General features: G+C 42.2%; 1 protein-coding gene across 3 annotated transcripts in view; it reads right to left on the minus strand.

Moving 5' to 3' along the window:
- Nucleotides 1-19,554, minus strand: part of PDCD10 (programmed cell death 10) — a 42,993-nt gene extending 23,439 nt beyond the window's left edge. The window contains exon 1 of one of the 3 annotated variants that reach the window (XM_042459918.1): nt 19,377-19,554. The gene's annotated coding sequence lies outside the window, so the exon portion shown is untranslated. The other 2 variants (XM_042459917.1, XM_042459919.1) reach the window with 2 other exon arrangements.
- Nucleotides 19,555-20,011: the final 457 nt, after the last annotated feature.

Consider the following 20,011-nt stretch of genomic DNA (forward strand, 5'->3'; position numbering starts at 1 on the left):
TTGCGCAAAGTGTAACAACATTTATTAAATTTATTTATTAAATTTATATCCCTTTGCTCTGTCACCCTCATCCATGGAACTGAAGGCCACTTAAAATAAATCTGATACAATTAACACAAAATCTAATACAATTAAACATAGAAGCAGGTGGAAATACATCAAGAAAAGGGTATGGAAACCATGCCCTATGAGAGATTTAGAGAGCTGAGTATGTTTAATCTGAAGAAAAGGTTAATAGGTGATATGATAGCCCTGTTTAAATATTTGAAGAGATGTCATATTGAAGATGGAACAAGCTTGTTTTCTGCTGCTTCAGAGACTAGAACACGGAACAATGGATGCAAGTTACAGGAAAAAAGATTCCACCTAACATTAGGAGGAACTTCCTGACAGTAAGAGCTGTTGTGGAACACACTCCCTTTGAGATTGTGGTGGATTCTCCTTCTTTAGAGTCTTTAAACAGAGGCTGGATGGCCATCTGTTGGGGGTGCTCTGATTGTGATTTCCTGCATGGCAGGGGGTTGGACTGGATGGCCCTTGGGGTCTCTTCCAACTTTATGATTCTATGAAAAAGAAACATCCACATTCATCAAAAATGTTAAGCACATTTGTGGACATTTTTGAAACAAGAACACATAGGATATATAGGACACATAGGACCCTTTCACAGGGGTTGCCTAAGACCATCGGAAAACACATATTTCTGATGGTCTTAGGAACTGATACACCACTCCTCTATTTGGGGGAGGGGGTCATCACAACATGAGGAACTGTATTGAAAGGTCATGGCATTAGGAAGGTTTAGAACCACTGCTCTAAACCATGCCATAGAATGAAAACAGTTACATTTGAAAACTGAAGAATAGTTCCCTCTTTATATGATGGTTGACTGCACAGATGAGGGAAGCCACACCACTATTTTGAGATGGAAGAGATATGTAAGATGTGCAGACAACTGGCTCTTCAAGTCATTACTGCAAATATGATTTTGGATGACCTTACTCGGAATGCTACATTTTCCTAGCGAAGAGAGGTCAAGTTTCAAAGACGAAGGATAAAATTTGTCTAGCTATACTGCAATAAATTTAGTGTACAGACAAAAGCTTAAGGGAAGCTACAACAGGGTAATTAACCTTGACCAATTTCTTAACACCTTCTCTCAGTAGGCAAGGGAGAGAGTAATGAAAACAGAAGTCAGCAGTTATTTAGTTGGCAGAGGCATAAACAAGCAGGCTGCCAATCCAAGCAGCCATATACCACTCCTATACTCAATATTTGAGAGAAGTAACACTTACTCTTACAAAGAGTTTAGAATTTCAAGTTAGTATTTCTGATAATAGCCTAAGCTAGAACTCAGAACATGAACTTATAAAAATTGCACTGCTCTTTGTTCTCAAGAAATTCGTAACTATCACAACAGATGTGCATGGATATAAAATAACACAAGTTTAACAAGTGTTGACTTTTATAGGAAGAAGGAATGATAAACACATAAATTTCCTAGGCACATGCAATCTCTATCTGCCATAAACGGTGGGGGGAGGGGAATCCACTCAAAAGCAAAGGTAAAAAGCAGCTAAAGCAAGACTGTTAACACTGCTCAAGTTCCTTACAATTCCAACAATAAGTGAAAAAACATTCAGGTATTGGGCAGTTGCTACAAGTTTTATCTTGACAACAGAGGTCTGGAATTTTTCTAGGGTGAAAAATCATGAAAGAGGAAGCTCATGCAATGAGTCTAAATTCTCTGTGGTTTTGTTTGTTTGTTTGTTTCAGTTTTCATGATTCCTAATTTCACATTTGCTTTGAAGGCTGAAACTAATTTCATACTGAGGGTGACAGAAGAAATATCTCAAATTGTAGTGAGCCAGGATCCAGTGTCTGGATGAGAGCCTCCAACATAGCTAATATTTCAGATTCTTAAATGGCAGCCAGCATCAAATATCTAGGCAATTGCTGAAAAAAGGAGGGACAAGAGGGGTACTTTATGAGGTACTGTGAAAAACTGGTTACAACTGTAATTTAGCACTTACTGCAAAACTACAGAAACTGTTGATTACAAAATAAAGACAAATGTTAGCTTGACCATTTATGATTCCTCTGATACATCCTTGACTTCTCTATTTGGTTGCATTAACAAACGGACACAAAAAGAGCTAGAGATCTGTTTCACAACCATTGTGAAAATGCCACTGATACCACTTTATCAACTCTCTCTCATCAGACTCACACAGTACAAAAATGTGATTTAGTGACAACATGCTTCAATGTTAAGAGATCACATAACAATAAGAAACTACTTTTGCACTTTGAACTTAGTTTGCAGCAACTGAATTAAAGCAATAACAAAGGGAGTGTGAGGAGGAATAAAAATTGGAACATTTTAAAAGCAGCTGAAGAAATAGGACAGCAGAAGATTAATCAGAATAGTCACTGGCAAATCAATAGAGTTGGAGAACATGGAATCCAAATGTGGAAGCAGCCAAACTACTCAGAATAGCACCGAGAGAGATTTAATGGCTAGCACATAACTAATAACCTAAGACCAAGAGCCAACAAACCATCCACCTGACTATGTATGTCCAAGAAAACTTTAGACTTGCACTTCTTGAACTACATAACCATCATAAGGGCACCTCAAATACAGTATATAATTTAAAACTATTTGAGGGGGGAGAAGAGGACAAAATTCCTGTTAGGTGAGCACAAACCTTTATGTTTGTTAAATCTCAGTGACCATCTACAACAGTGATTCCCAAACTTTGATCCTCTTGATGTTTAGGACTTCAGCTCCCAGAATTTGTGACTGTGGGCCAAACTGAGTAAGCTCCTGGGAGTCCAAAACACCTGAAGCACCAAAGTTTGGGAACTAGTGATTTTTTACATAATCCACCAGGCCTCCAAATTCAAGTTTAATGCTTTAAAATGCCACTTCTCCTCCATTTCAATTTACAAATAGCAATAAAAGGCAGAACAATAGTACTAATAAAAAATAAGGTCCTCCAAATGTAAGGTGTCTAGAATCTTCATGTGTGTGTGTTGTGAGAATTTCAGTTCCTACATTTTAGTTATGCTACCATAACTGTTTACTCCACACAGAAGTCAGGATGCTGGAAGTTATTTATTCAGCAATAGCAGCTACATTTTTATACTGCTTCATACTGAACTAAACAGTCTCTAAGCAGTTTACAACGTGTAAGCCAATTGCCCCCAACTAGGTTTGCCATAACCTGGCTGCAACCGGGAATTTCCCGATTTTGGGGGCCCTGAGCCCATCCCGGCAAGGGTGCAGCTCCAAAACCGGGAGCCCCCCGGTTGCAGCCTGGGTTGCTGTGCCCCAGGCAGGCCTCGCTGCCCTCCTCCTCTTCCTCGGGGAGGCGGGGAGGAAGAGGAGGGCAGCAAGGCCTGCCTGGGGCGCAGGAGGCGAAGCTGGAGGCAGCGCCTCCCTGCGTGCCCGCGCCACTCTCCTCCTCCAACCCCTCTCCCCCAGGCCCCAGCGAGGCCTTGGACAAGGTTTAAAAATGTAGGACCTTTTTTTTAAATTTCCTGGCCAGAAATTTTTTTTTAAAAAAAGTCCTACATTTTTAAACCTTGTCCTACATTTTTCCCGGTTTGGAGGTCCCCAGGGATGGCAACCCTACCCCCAACAAGCTGGGTACTCATTTTAGCGACTTTGGAAAGCTACCAGGCTGAGTCGACCCTGGAGCCCCTTGCTGTAATCTGACTCAAAACTTTGTCGCTGTGAGCGAGTGACTGCAGTACCAGCTTTTAACCACTGTGTCACCAGGGCTCCCTGAGTTTACTCATGAGAATTCTTCCTCATTTAACGCCATCACATTGTCTTGTTAAGATTACTGAAGAATATATCCAGGGTGGCTACTGGCAAATCAAATTAAATCGAAGATCAATTTATCACTCTATAAGCAGCCAAAGTATAGGTGCTCATAAAATGGTGGTACAAATAATTCCTTCAGCATCAGACACAGTTCTTTGGGGGAAATGATCAAAACAATGAAGTGTTGGCCTAAACCAAAAACAGAACAGTATGGCAAACAGAAAGGTTTAGGAAAAAGTAATCAATTATTGATTACTTTTTTCTAGACCTTTTGGTTTGCCATACTTGGAGAAATTATCCTAGTCGCTCAAAAATCAGGGTGTGCTACACTGGGGCCTGGGAACCTAAAGTTCAACTAACCATTGAGGCACCTTTTCTCAGCATTTACAAGTAAACAGAAAAGGAGACTTCTCATAAGAACTATTTGGAGGTCACCAGTGATTACTGGCTTAGATCTTATAAAATTAGTTAAGCAGTGGATATTGAAAGACAGCTGTCAATATTTGGTTCTAGGCAAAGTTCAATAAGTTTGTCTTCATCTGTATAGTTTAATTGTCATCTACACATTGTAAATGGCTCTCTGTTTCTCCTCTGAACACTATTTAATAATAATGTATTTTAGTCTGCAGGAAGAAAAGCAAGGTGGAACGGCATTAATATCAATTGATTTTACAAGATACTACCCTTGTGGACTGTCAAAGCTTGAGCAGCTTTTAACAGTGACACAACAAAGGAGTTAATTCTCTAAGCATCTAGTGATCTGATGTAAACATATATTCAAAGTGCATGCTTATATGAAGCCAACACTTTTATCTTTCTAAAAAAAAAACCCAACAGTTTTTCTAACAAACATTTGGTCTGTACAGTACCCAAGGGTATCTGCAAGACATTACTTATTTACTAGCAAGTTATTTCTGAATGCTGCATAAACACAACAGTTTTTAAGGTACAAGTTATTATTAAGTTAGGAAGTTTTTTTTAAAAAACATGGTAAATAAGCCTAGGGTTTTCACTATGGGCACTAAAGGATGCACTTTATTCTGCTGAGCAACATAACACACACAACTGTTCTTTTCTGTGACAAATCCAAGCATCTTTTAAGGCTTTTCTCATATTAGATTGAATGTCTGTACACACTACCTGTACTTGTATTCATGAGAAAGTTTATCCCCATGATTAGTTCAAAATGACTGTGTTTAGACCTTCTTAATGGAAGAAGCTCTTCTCTTCCCAAGAAGATCCATCCTCACAGAAGGTACCTCCTTTCTCAAGTAGATCTATTCTCATCTTCTGTGTATGTAGTAAAGTTTGTGTGCACATTCCTACACACTGACAGACCTTCCCAGCCCCTCTATTCCACCCCTCTATCCCAGCTGTTTCTGAAGGTAGGAACCACTCCCTCTTTAGGTAGAAGTCCTACTGAATTCACCAGGATTTACTTCTTAATAAACACTAATAGGATTTCAGTTAAAAACACCCTAAATGTAACGTGAACCATGTCTTTGCTAAGAGTAATATCTACAGTTATCTTATTTATATATTTATTTATATATCTATGGCGTCTGTCTCCTGGAAAGATACCCAAGGTGGCTTGCAGATAAAAACAGTTTAAAATTTAAAATAAAAAATGAGAAACAATTAAACTCATCTTGCAAAAATAAAGGCGGGGTACAGGCCGCCGCCAGTAGGTCCGCGGGGGAGCCGGAGCCTTCACACGGCCCGACTCCCGCGCGGACCGAAAAAGAAGCTCCAAAATGGAGCTTCTTTTTCCGTTGCGTTTGCGACGTAGCGAGGCGCCAGGGGTGCGCTCGCTACATCACAAGCGGCGCGACGCGTACGGACGCTCAGCGTCCGATACGCAAAGATGGCGCCGGCCATGTAGAAGGGCTGGCGCCATCATGTACGGACGGAGTCCGTACTAGGCCCAGGGGCGTCTATAAGAGACGCCCCTTTTTTAAAATGGGACGTCCTCCGGACGTCCCAAATGGCGGTGCAGAAAGCACCAAAATAAAATTAGAATCATAGAATCAGAGTTGGCAGAGACCGTAAGGGCCATACAATCCAACCCCCTGCCATGCAGGAAATCTAAATCAAAGTATCCCCAATGGCCATCCAGCCTCTGTTTAAAGACCTCTAAGGAAGGAGATTCCACTACACTCCAAGGGAGTTTGTTCCATTGTTGGACAGCCCTTACTGTTAGGAAATTCTTCCTAATGTTGAGGTGGAATCTCTTTCCTGTAGCTTGCATCCATTGCTCCGGGTCCTGTTCTCTGGAGCAGCAGAAAACAAGTTTTCTCCCTCCTCAATATGACATCCCTTCAAGTATTTAAACAGGGCTATCATATCACCCCTTAACCTTCTCTTCTCCAGGCTAAACATCCCCAGCTTCCTAAGACGTTCCTCATAAGGCATGGTTTCCAGACCCTTCACCATTTTGGTCGCCCTCCTTTGGACATGCTCCAGTTTCTCAATGTCCTTTTTGAATTGTGGTGCCCAGAACTGGACACAGTATTCCAGGTGGGGCCTGACCAGAGCAGAATACAGTGGCACGATTACTTCTCTTGATCTAGACACTTTACTTTAATTGATGCAACCTAAAATCGCATTGGCCTTGTTACATGATGAATCGCACTGTTGACTCCTGTTCAATTTGTGGTCTACTTGGACTCCTAGATCCCTTTCACATGTAGTCTCGTTCAGCCAGATGTTGCCCATCTTATAACTGTTCATTTCATTTGTCCGCCCTAAGTGCAGTATCTTACATTTCTCCGTGTTGAAATTCATTTTGTTAGTGTTGGCCCAGCTTTCTAATCTATTCAGGTCATTCTGAAGTTCGATCCTGTCCTCAGGGGTATTAGCAACTCCTCCTAATTTGGTGTCACCTGCAAATTTGATAGCTATACCCCCAATTCTGTCATCTAAGTCATTGATAAAGATTTTGAACAGCACTGGGCCCAGGACAGAGCCCTGTGGGACCCCACGGGTCACTTCTCTCCAAGATGAAAAGGAGCCATTGTTGAGCACCCTTTGGGTTCGGCCGGTCAACCAATTACAAATCCATGTAACAGTTACCTTGTCTAGCCCACATTTCACTAGATTGTTTGGGAAAATGTCATGAGGAACCCTGTCAAAAGCCTTACTGAAATCAAGATATACTATATTCACAGCATTCCCTTCATCTACCAAGCTGGTAATTTTATCAAAGAAAGAGATCAGATTTGTTTGGCATAACTTCTTTCTCTGAAACCTGTGTTGACTTTTTGTGATTATGGCATTGCCATCTAGATGTTCACAGACTCTCTGTTTAATGATCTGCTCTAGAATCTTTCCTGGTATTGATGTCAGACTAACTGGACGATAATTGTTGGGATCCTCTTTTTTCCCCTTTTTGAAGATGGGGACAACGTTTGCCCTCCTCCAGTTTGCTGGGACTTCTCCTGTTCTTCAGGAATTTTCAAAGATTACTGCCAATGGCCCCAATATTACATTTGCCAGTTCTTTTAATACCCTTGGATGTAGTTCATCTGGTCCTGGAGACTTAAATTCATTTAGATTAACAAGGTATTCCTGTACTATCTCTTTACTTATTCTGTGCTGAAATCCCCCTATTCTGTCCTCTGATCCATTATCCTCAGGTTGAGCACCCTTTGCCTTTTCTGAGAAGACTGAGGCAAAGAAGGTGTTGAGTAATTCTGCCTTTTCTCTGTCCCCTGTTAGCATTTTGTCATCTTCTCCACGCAGTGACCCCACCATTTCCTTCTTCTCCCTTTTGCTGCGGACATATCCTCTCTAGCAAGCCTGAGTTCATTCTGTGCTTTAGCTTTTCTCACTATCCCTACATGTGCTCGCTATTTGTTTGAATTCTCTTTGGTGATGTCCCCATTTTTCCATTCCTTATACATGTTCCATTTAAAACTTAGCTCAGTTGAAAGTTCCTTAGTCATCCATCCTGGTTTCTTGAGACATCTCCCATTTTTCTTCCTCATTAGAACTGCTTGAAATTGTGCCTTCAGCATCTCCCCCTTGAGAAATTCCCATCCATCTTGAACTCACCTCTCTTTTAGTATTCCTGACTATGGGATCACCCCGAGTATTTCTCTACGTTTACTAAAATCAGCTTTCCTAAAGTCTAGAATGCGTTTCAGACTATGTCTGGCTTCTCCTTTCCACTGTATAACAAACTCCAGGAGTACATGATCACTCCCACCTAAGGATCCCACCATTTGCACACCATTAACTACGTCATCCCTGTTGGTTAGGATCAGATCCAAAATAGCTGATCCCCTTGTTGCCTCTTCCACCTTTTGGACAATGAAAGTGTCTCGAAGGCAAATGAGGAATTTGCTAGACCGTGAGGATTTGGTTGATTTTGACTTCCAGCAAATATCAATATAGTTGAAGTCACTCATTACTACTACATCTCTCCTTTCTTAATGTGTGGTCATCTGTTCTAGAAAGGCATCAGCCAATTCCTCCATCTGACTTGGGGGTCTGTAGTAGACTCCCACAATAACATCCCTGTTATTTCCCTCCCCTTTAATTTTTATCCAGATGCTCTCCACCTGGCTTCCAGGATTGATGTCCTGGATCTCTTCTCTGGTGTAAATGTCCCTGACATATAAGGCTATTCCTCCTCCTTTCCTGTTTGGCCTGTTTCTCTTGAAAAAGTTATACCTCTCTATTTCTACATTCCAATCATGAGACTCATCCCACCAGGTTTGAGTGAGGCCTATTATATCATATTTGCTTTGTTGTGCTAGCAGTTGAAGTTCATCTTGCTTATTCCCCATGCTCTGTGCATTAGTGTAGAGACATCTTAGACCGTGTGTCCCCTTTACATGCTGTCTGTGCAAGTTTTTTGCCTTTCTTCCTTGCACTGTTCGTCTTGTTCCCTCTATGACAGTTTGACCATTTTCTCCAGCCCCTTTACCTTCCAGAATACTGTCTCCCTCCCCCACATAACTCAATTTAAAAATACAAAAGTTTATGTATTAAGAGTCTGCTTGAACAAAAAGGAGAGTAGGAAGGGGTCCAGGCTAGCCATAGAAGGGCACTCTGGCCACTGCTGAAACCTGGACATCCAGGCTCAGAGCTGAGTCCAGCAGAACATCCAAGATGTGAGCCTGAGATTTCACGGGGAGTGTAACTCCATCCAGCATAGGCAAATATCCTATTCCCTGATACTACCTTTTGACTGATCAGGAGCACCTCTGTCTTATCTGGATCAACTTTCAATTTGTTTGCCATCATCCATTCCCTCAGCATGGAGACAGCTTCTTTAGAATTGGATGAACAGGAGAGATAAAGTTGGGTGTCATTCGCATACTGGTGATTCCACACCTCAAAACTTTGGATGACCTTTCCCAGCAGTTTTATATAGGTATTAAATAACATGGGGGATAGAACAGAACCCTGTGGGTCAGGGAGTTAACAAGGCTCCCCCAGCACTACCTTCTGAGTTTGCCCCTCCAAGAAAAACCAGAACCACTGCATAACAGTGCCCCCAAGTCCCATTTCAGAGGGGTTGCTCAGAAGGATACTATGGTTGAAGGTACTGAAAGCAACCAAAAGTTCTGGAGAAACCAACAGAGGCATACTCACCTTGTCAAGTTTCCATGTCATCTATAGCCAGGCCTGAATCCAGACTGAAATGGATTTAAATAATCCGTTTCACTTAGAAACCCTTGGAATAGTGAGAATTCTTTCAAAAATATTTTTATATTTGCAATGTTGATAGCTATATAAGTTTAAGTTTCAGTTCTAAAGAGCTCAAGTTCAAAAAAGGAACACACTGAACAGATTTTTTCTATTATATTCAAATTACATATCAGTCTCCTTATCTAAGCTTTTTATAACTCTACATTAGCAGGAAACTTTCATGAAGAAAACAGACCCAAAATGCCCTACCCTATTGCTAGTCAAAGAAAATTATTTGACTGCATTGTTGAAGACAGCCAGCTGAACATGAGTATGTCTTTCCACAGGGATACAATAAATAGCTTAACACAAGAGAAATCAACACCTGTGTTCAGTATAATGTGCGAACAGTCTAGAATTATAAGGCACCAGTCAAAATATTTTTGTATTTATAAACCACCAATTCTTCCATCAACTCGAACTCCTACTTGAATTGAGTATGATTAATCTGGAAAAGTTACCTTTGATTAGCGAGAGAATTATTAGAGTTTTAAGCCAGAAAAATAACTTTTATAATAATAATAAATAAAAGTTTTATTTATATACCGCCCTTCCGTAGATCAGGGCGGTTTACAACATAAGAATACAATACAACAACCACAACAATCCAATAAAAACAACACAGCAGCAATATAAAACAGTGCCTGTACAGGATGTAGCAGCACACAGATCAAAAGTTCGTGAGCACCTTCTTAAGAGCATTTATTCTATCAGTCACCATCACCATCTCTGTATCTCCTGCACATTCTATAGCCATCTACTTTATATATCATTAAGGTTTAATCCTGTTTTACTTTCAAAAATGCCAATTCCAAGACTATTACCATTTTGAAAGCATCATGGAGCTTCTTTATCTTCTATGGTTTTAAAAAGATATACAGCCTTATCTCAGAGCAAATTTCATCCATTAACAGAATGGAGCAACAAAGAGAAGCTAACTATTCATCAAAAACAGCATATTACTTGAAGTGTGAAGAGAAAAAAAATTTCAAAACACCTGGACAATAAAGATATCACCTTTGCTTTAAAAAAACTGGGCCAAAAATGCAAGTATGTTAATTGGTGTATAACATTGCACCTTTCTTTAATCTTCACTGAAGTTACAGAAACTTAAACAACATTATAAAAAACCACTGACTTTCCACATGAGTTGGGAAGCAATTAGTTTCACTGTATGTGTTTCATGTACATTATGAGAACAAAGGTGAACAAAAATTAATGTACAAAAAACACAGTACACTCTGCCGCAGGTATTAAATGGGAGATCTCTCACCCATGGTACAAATGCAACCTTCATATTCCCTTCATTTGGACTTCAGTTAAAATCCTTGCAATGCTCTCCCATAATCTCCATTCTGGAGTATTGCTATTACTTAATATGCCTAAGTAATATGTGAAAACAAAGAGACAGTGTGGTATAGTGCTTTGAGTGTTAGATTACAACTCTGGAGACCAGTGTTCAGATCCCAGCTCAGCCATAGAAACCCTCTGTGGGATCGTGGGTAAGTCACAGTCTCTCAGCCCCAGAGGAAGGCAATGGCAACCCCTCTCTGAACAAATTATGGTGCCTTAGGGTCACCATACGTCAGAAACAATTTGAAGGTAGACAACAACAACAAGGTGGAAAAACTATTTTTCTGGTGTTTGTGAATCCAGATAAAAATTGAACCTGCAACTCAACCCTATTTTTGCACTGGTCTTGCCATTTGAATGGGAATCCCATCAGATTTTGTTTAAGGTAGGCTGAATCTACACTGCAGTGTTAATGGAGCTTGATATTGATTTAACTGCCATAGCTCAATGCTATGGAATTCTGGGATTTGTAGTTTTCTGAGATATTTTGCCTTCTGCCACAGAGTGCTTTGCTGTTTGTTTGTTGCTGTGTGCCTTCAAGTTCTTTCCACACCTCACAAAAGTACAAATTCCAGGATTACCGGTATGTAGGATGGAGCCATGGCAGCTAGTGGTGTCAAAGTGCATTTTTTTGAGAGAAAATTATTATTACAAAATTATTTTAAAAGGATTTTCCCTCAGTTCCTGAACTTCAGATATTGAAAAGATTGGTGTTTTTTTTTTCATGGAGTTTTCGGGATATGTGGCCATGTTCTAGAAGAGTTTCTTCCTGACGTTTCAGCAGCATCTGTGGCTGGCATCTTCAGATTGTTTTTAAGACAAAAAGACAAATGAAAATATACAAGAATATACAAGAACTGCTAACATCAACAGTATAAAATAAAAATATTTTAAGAGTTGAGGGTAAGCCTACAGATCACGTCTACCACAGGCAGACAGATTTCCATCATGGATACTGGCCAGGTAGTGGTATAACTGCCAAAATTACCCTCTTTCATAGCTAGCCTGCTGCCCAAATTAGGAAAGAAGTCTGGAAAGGGTAATAATACTTACCCTTCTTGAATTATTCAACAGCTTCCCTATTACTATCAGTAAGCTTCCTAACTTGCTCAGAATTGTTGTGTCAAAGTAATGAGGCCCACCTTTCACATAAATATAGAGAAGTCTTCTCCCACTTTTTCAGGTTCTGTACTCACTCACTGGCAAAAAGATTGAAACAAGTCAGGAAAACAGTTGGAAATTGGGTAACAATGCTACTCTTCTTGAATTATTCAACACCTTCCCTATTACCTTCAATTAGCTTCCTAATTTGCTCAGAATTGTTGTATCACAGAAATGTATCCCACTTATTTAGCCAAAGATAAAGAAGCCTTCTCCCTCTTCTCCAGGTTCTGCACTCCCTCACTGGCAAAAAAGATTTAAAAACCAGAATTTTGCCCCTGGGATCAACCTGCATGATCAATTTCATGATTCTCTATCAATTGCTAGGCCATTGTACACACTCTTTTTACAGCCATCCCACCATCTCATAAATGACTCACCATGAGTAATAATATAGCACAAGCTACTCCAGAGCTACTTGACAGAATAACTGATCTATGAAGAGCACAAGAGAAGCCGCATCAGATCAGACCAATGGCTTATCTAATCCAGCATTCTGTTTGCCTAGTAGACAATCAAATGCATATGAAATGTTTGCAAGTAGGAAGCATGAATCCAATAGCATGCTTCTGGTGGCATTCCCCACCTATTCTTCCTGTCTTAAAGCTAATCCACTTTCTGACTCCAGTTAAAAACAGCAACATACAATAGCTTTCTTTTTTTTGGATCACAACAAGATGCCACTTCACATACTTTGCCCCCCAACAATGGTCCATCTCTGGTATTGCTTGTATCTGATAACCCAAGATCAGAAACCGTTGTTGAAGTTAACCACTGATTTCCCCACTTAACTCATGCTCCTTTCTCAATGACTTTCCACATTCCAAGGATGAACATGCACACACGAATACAGAGAAAGAGAGAGGCCAGTGCCTCATTAAACACACAAAGTTCAGCCCAAACAGATAAAGTGGTTAAACTGTTCCTGGAGTTTTCCTTTACAGACTGCGGAATATAAAACAGTTTCCTACAGGTAGGGTACTGAAAACACGTAGGCAACTGGAACCTAGCCTTCTCCCTGGCATACTATCATGCTATTATTAATTTTTTTACATAAGGAATAAATACCAGCCTTCTAGATGTAGTGAAACTCCCATGCCTGAAGTGTTCAAAACCATCAACTACAGAATTACAAATTTTAAAAAGACCACAAGGGCCTTCCAGCCCAAGCATCCACCATGCAGGAATATGCAGTCAAAGCACTCTCAACAGACGGTCATCCAATCCTCACCTAATGTTTAGGTGGAATCTCTTTTTCTGTATCCACTGTTCTGTGTCTAAGAGGTGAAAAAGGCCATCCCTTCCGAAGGTGGATTGGGGCCATGGCAACCACATGCCATGGCCCAATCTTCCTTGAAGCCAGCTGAAAAAGCATCAGCAAAGAGCCACTTCTTTTTAGGCTGGCAAAATGGCATGGAGCGCCTGGAAGTTGGCCCATGTCTGTGCAGCTAGGCAGCTTGAAGCTGATTTCTGGGCATCTTGGGGCTGTGCACTGTCTGTATGCTGGAGGCCGGCTTTTTACGCTGATGTATTTCACCCCTCTGTCTCTGAAGAAGCAGAGAACAAGCTTGCTCAATCCTCAATATGGCATCCCTTCAAATATGTAAACATGGCTCTCATGTCACACTTTAATCTTCTCTTCTTCAGGCTAATCACTTCTCGGCCTTTTGGCTATGATCAAGTGCAGTAACCATTACCACCTGCGGTTGTAATCATATTTCTTCTTCTGTTTGCATAGACCAGAAAATGTTAAACCAGCATCAATTCCTCTTTTTTGAGGTATAAAGGGGGAGGGAAATGGGAGGAATATACAGTTCCCACCTCACAACCAACATTAGCCCAAGTGGGCCATGCTCAGGGTTGGCACAAGACACTTTGTTACCTGAGAGAGAACAACAAATGCTGCCCAAAATCACTCACGTCAATGAAATCAAAAGCACCTGGAGTCAGCCAAATTATTTTAGCAAACGAGGCAGAAAGCACTTCTAGCACCTCCCCATCCATGGAGGTAAAAGCAGAACCACTAAATAAGCAACTACAGATTTGCTGACACCACCAAGTCTACTGCTTGAGGCAGGTACCTCATTCTCCCCAATAATAAAGCTGGTCCTGGCCAGGTTTACTCCCCTTCAAGACTAGGAAACCAAAACCATCAAATTCTATCTCTTCTTCCATTTTTTGCTCTCTGCCCACCCCCAACCAACTATAGAATTAATGCAGTCTGGCATCTCTTTAACTGCCATGGCTTCATCCTATGGAATTCTGTGATTTTTAGTTAATTGCGGGTTATTTGTAGTTTATTATGACATCAGAACTCTCTGACAAAGAAAGCTAAATACCTCTTTTGTTGTTTCAGGGGTTTCAAGGCCTAAAACCAACAAGGCTTAGGGTTGTGGGTCTGTCTGCCTTTGTCTCTGGCCTTGCAGATCATAAGCTTACAACCAGCAGGACTACAAATACCATCTGATGTATATGAGAAAGATTAGGGAAAGTGTACTAGTCAAGGGCATCAAGTTTTGTTTTTATTTTCCTGGTTTGGCATAATTAATGCGAACTCTGTAACTTATACTTTCTTGTGTGCCTGGAGGACAAGTGGGTCCTTCATGTAGTTATACAGTCTGCCCTCTGTATCCACAGACTCTTGATCCAGGGATTCAACCACCCACAGCTTGAAAATATTTTTAAAATATAAATTTGAAAAAGCAAACCTTGATTTTGCCATTTTACAGAAAGGACACCATTTTACCAAACCATTGTATTTAATCGGACTTGAGCATCCATGGATTTTGGTATCTATTGGGGGGGGGGGGTCCTGGAACCAAACCCTAGTCAGTACTAAGGGCCCTTTGCATCCTTTTCCATGAAACTCCTTTACTTAGAATTATTATTATTATTGTTATATTTATTTGTATCCCACTCTTTTCCAAGAACTAGGACTCAGAGCAGCTCACAATATTAAAAGAACAGTAAAGTACAAACATAAAAAGTGATACATTAAAATGGAATTAAATTGTTATAATATTAAAATAGATTTTCTTTTCATGTGCCTTGGCTTAGCCCAGTTCTTTTCTTGGTTGGCAAGTGAAGTACCAGTAGAAGTCCCCAGCAACATCCAGATACATTGCTAAGGCATGATAAGTCAGTCATTGGGTGCTGGCAGTGAATTATTTAGATCATTGATTCCGAAAATTTGACCCTCTGGATGCTTTGGACTTCAGTTCTCAGATTTCCTGACTGTTGGCCAAAGCTGACTGGAGCTCCTGGGAGTTGAAGTCCCAAACACCTGGCGGACCAAAGTTAGGAACCACAGCTTTACATAAAAGGTGGTCTCAAGGGGTCCCATCCAGCTCAGCAGGAAAGCAGGGGGGACCCTCAGAGAACTCCTCACATGGTTTGCTTAGCAAGTTTCTTCAGAGGAGGTTTGCCACAGCCATCCTCTGAAGCTGAGAGCGTGTGACTTGCCAAGGTCACCCAGTGGGGGGAATGTACTAAAACAAATGACAATACTTGCCCATAGGGAAACAGTGGGAAATACTTCCCCATAGAACACTTGTCCATAGGAAAACATAGAATACTTACCTTATGTTTGGGCAAGTATTCTCCTATCTAACTCTATGGGCATGCATTCCCCAATGGGCAAGTGCAGTGGTCCCTCCACATTCACTGGAGTTAAGGGTGAAGGACTCCCATGAATGTGGAAAAACTGCAAATAAAATAAACTCAATTCTTTTTACCTAAGAGAACAACTTTCTAGGAATCTCCAGTTCCTCCAGTGCAACTCTATGGTCAACATCTATCAAGATCTGATAGATGGTGATCACAGAATCATGTTGGAGGACCTACAAATGCCTAGAGATATGTTTTCTCTGAGAACCTCTAGGCACAACTCTATGGTCAATTTCTGGCAGAAGACCTAGAGATTCCTAGAGATAACATATTAATCAAAAGCGCAAATAATCAAATCTGCAAACGTCAAAGTTGCAAATGTGGAGGGTCAACTGGACTGTCATTTGTTTTAGTACGTCCCCCCCGTGGGTTTACAAATCAGAGAATCCCATGTCATGGAGCCACAGCAGTAAAAACAGTGTCAAACTGCGTCAATCCTGAGGTGTAGAGAGGTTGCTGTAACCAGGATGAGCAGATGACCTCGCCGCACAGGAGGATCAGACAACACAAAATGGAGGGCATTGAAGAATCATAGAAAGAAGAAAAGTAGTACAAACTCCAATCACTTTTACTCCATTGACTGGACCGTCTTGTGCCTTGTAGCAATAGCAAGTATATTTCTATACCATTTACTGATGTACTAAGCAGTTTACAACTGGAAGCTAATTGCCCCCAACAAGCTGGTTACTTATTTTAGTGACCTTGGAAGGATGCCAGTCCCAGAGCTCCTGGCTGGAACTGAACTCACAACCTTGTGGTTTGTGAGTGAATGGCTGGGATAAAGGCATTTAACCACTGCGTCACCACGTTTATGCTGACTGTCACAAGCCTTGCAACCATGGTCCAAAACATACTGCAGAAATAATCCAGTCAGAGACTGCTTTAATTGCCCTATCTCAGGGCTAGGGAATCCTGGGAATTGCAGTTTATTGTGGCGCCAGAGCTCTCTCTGACAGAGAAGACAAAATGTTTCACAAAACTACAGTTCCCAGAATTCCTTAGCATTGAGCCAGGGCAGTTAAAGTGGTCTTAAACTGCATTAATTCTGCAGTGCATTCTGGACCCATTTCAGAACAGTCTTTTCTCTGTGAAGTCGAAGGCTTTCATGGCCAGCATCCATGGTTTTTTGTGTGTTTTTCGGGCTACGGGGCCATGTTCTAGAAGAGTTTGTTTCACCAGCATCTATGTCTGGCATCTTTGGAGCTTTCTAGATTAGAAAGTTGTGCCTAAAATTAGAGAGCAAAATCAAGGAAGTGATATATATACATATACACTTGTCCCTCCATGTTTTTTTTACCTGAGAGGACACCCCTCTAGGAATCTCTAGGTCTTCCAGTGCAACTCTGTGGTCAACATCCTCCAGACACTGACCACAGAATTGTACTGGAAGAGTTACAAATGCCTAGTGCAGTGTTCTCTCTAGGAATCTCTGGGTCTTTCATTGCAACTTTTAGTTAAAGTTGACTATAGAGTTGCATTGGAGGCCCTAGATATTCCTAGAGAGAACATATTAATCAAATCCGTAAATAATCAAATCCATAAATAATCAAATTGCAAATATCAAAGTCGCAAATATGGAGGGCTGTATGAGTGATATCTTCTCTGAAGATACCAGCCACAGATGCCAGAAAAACATCAGGAATAAACTCTTCTAGAACACGGCTACATAGCCTGAAAAAACCCACCAAAAAGTCCTTTCTCTTTCTTGAAGAAGAGTACAGTGCGCCCTTCTTTTATGTGGGGGATCTGTTCCAGACCCCCCCCCCGCGTAAAAGAAATAACGTGCATGCTCGAGCCGCATTATAAATAATGGGGCTTGTGCTTGCGGTGGTACAGTGGTGCGGCGGCACACGCACGCCATGGGCACATGCACCATTGTTTCTTCCAGCGCATGGCTTCTGGTGCTGCTGTCAGTGTATGCTGAAAGCAGCATATAATGCACCCGTGTATGACGTGGGTGCACTGTATTTTCTCCAAACGCCCTCTAGAAGAGTGGTTCCCATCTGGCCCTCCAAAGGTGTTTTGGACTTTGGCTCCCAGAATTCTTGGCTGCTGGCCAAGCTAGCTGGGGCTTCTGGAGTTGAAATCCAAAACACTTGGGAGACCCAAAGTTTGGGGATCTCTAAATAACAGAACCATAGAGATCTGCAGGAGACTTCAAGGGTCACGCAGTCCAACCCCAAAAGGAGTCACAACCAAAGGAAAATGTTGGGAGGACTCAATCAAATGTAGAATCCTAAAGTTGGAAGCAACCACAAGGGCCATCCAGTCCAACCCCATTCTGCCATGCAGGAACTCTCAATCAAAGCATCCCTGACAGATGGCCATCCAGCCTCTGCTTAAAGACCTCCAAGGAAGGAGACTCCATTACACTCCGAGGGAGTGTGTTCCACTGTCGAACAGCCCTTACTGTCAGGAAGTTCTTCCTAATGTTGAGGTGGAATCTCTTTCCTGTAGCTTGCATCCATTGTTCCGGGTCCTAGTCTCTGGAGCAGCAGAAAACAAGTTTTCTCCCTCCTCAATATGACATCCTTTCACGTATTTAAACAGGGCTATCATATCACCTCTTAACCTTCTCTTCTCCAGGCTAAACATCCCCAGCTCTCTGAGTCGTTCCTCATAGGGCAAGGTTTCCAGACCTTTCACCATTTTAGTCGCCCTCCTTTGGACACGCTCCAGTTTCTCAATGTCCTTTTTGAATTGTGGTGCCCAGAACTGGACACAATATTCCAGGTGGGGCCTGACCAGAGCAGAATACAATGACACTATTACTTCTCTTGATCTAGACACTATACTTTTATTGATGCAGCCTAAAATTGCATTGGCCTTTTTAGCTGCCACATCACACTGTTGACTCAGGTTCAACTTATCGTCTACTTGGACTCCTAGATCCCTTTCACATGTACTTTCATTCAGCAATGTGTCTCCCATCCTATATCTGTGCATTTCATTTTTCCACCCTAACTGCAGTACCTTACATTTCTCTGTGTTGAATTTCATTTTGTTAGCTTTGGCCCAGCTTTCTAGTCTATTCACATCATTTTGAATGTGGATCCTGTCCTCTGGAGTATTAGCTATTCCTCCTAATTTGGTGTCATCTGCAAATTTGATAAGTATGCTCCCAATTCTGTCATCCAGGTCATTGATAACGATGTTGAATAGCACTGGGCCCAGGGCATGACCCATAAAAAGCTGAAAGACCTCGTAGAAACGTCAATCCTCAGTCAGACTCAAAATGGAGGACGTTTTGGGATTCCTCTTGGACTGGAGGCTGGAATGGAGGACAAGTCCTGGAAAGGGAGGACTGAGCCTGGTCACCTCCCCTTTTCTTACCTTTTCCCCCAATCCCAGCCTTGAGGGGAAACAGGAACCGACTCGCTCGCTCGTTCCTCAGCCGCCGCTTCCCTTTCCCTTCCTCCTCCTGCTCTACTGAGGCTCCCTTTTCAAGCTGAGCCACCAGGCCCGACTTTTCAGGCCGGCTTTTTCGTATTCTCGAAGCTCACTTACGGCCCCCGACCGTCGCAACCCCCGCAGCACGACTAGGCCCTTACGCAAACCTGCCAGTGACCCCTACGGCGGTTGCCCGGTCGACCCCACTCAAAGGGAGAGAAGGAAGAAGAAGGCGAGGAAGAAAGGCCACTCTCGGCCACCTTACCTCCCTCACCTTTTAGGACTCCTCAGCCGGAAGTCCCCGCCGGAAAGGCACCGTTTCTCTCCCCAGTTGCTCCAGCCGCCACCGTTACCACACACACCAGGCGTTGTCCGGAACTAGCCGGCGACCGCGCGGGGGCCCCTGGGACCTGTAGTCCGCTTCGCTTTTGCGCGACTACCGCTTCCGAGATGCATTGCGGGAGAGAAAGGAAAGGGAGGGGGGAAGCGGAGAGAGGGGAGGAAAAGGAGACTGAGAGAAGGCGGGGAGGAGTCGCCCAATGAGAAACGCCGCCTCGGGGAAATGGGCGTGGCTTTGCCCATATAAGGAAAGAAGGGGCGGGGGAGAGAGGGCCGGTGGAGTAAAAGCATTGGAGGCGCTAAGACGAGTCTCTGAGGTTCTGGCGAAAGGAGCAGAGGGTTATTTTGCTGAGGAGCAAAGCAAAAGGGGCAACATCTGGAAACATCTGCGCCGCTCCTCACAGCAGCAGCCTTGGGGCAGGTAAGAAGCCTAGGGCCACAGACACTTGGAGCAGCTGCATTTGCAAAGGAATGTTCATTTATTCATTCATTAATATTCTTTTTATTGTGTGCCGCCTTTCTCCCAGGAAGGGCTCCGAGGCGGCTCACGAGGTTGTTTTTTTAAATTAA

Source organism: Sceloporus undulatus, chromosome 3 (assembly GCF_019175285.1).
Source record: "Sceloporus undulatus isolate JIND9_A2432 ecotype Alabama chromosome 3, SceUnd_v1.1, whole genome shotgun sequence".
NCBI lineage: Eukaryota > Metazoa > Chordata > Lepidosauria > Squamata > Phrynosomatidae > Sceloporus > Sceloporus undulatus.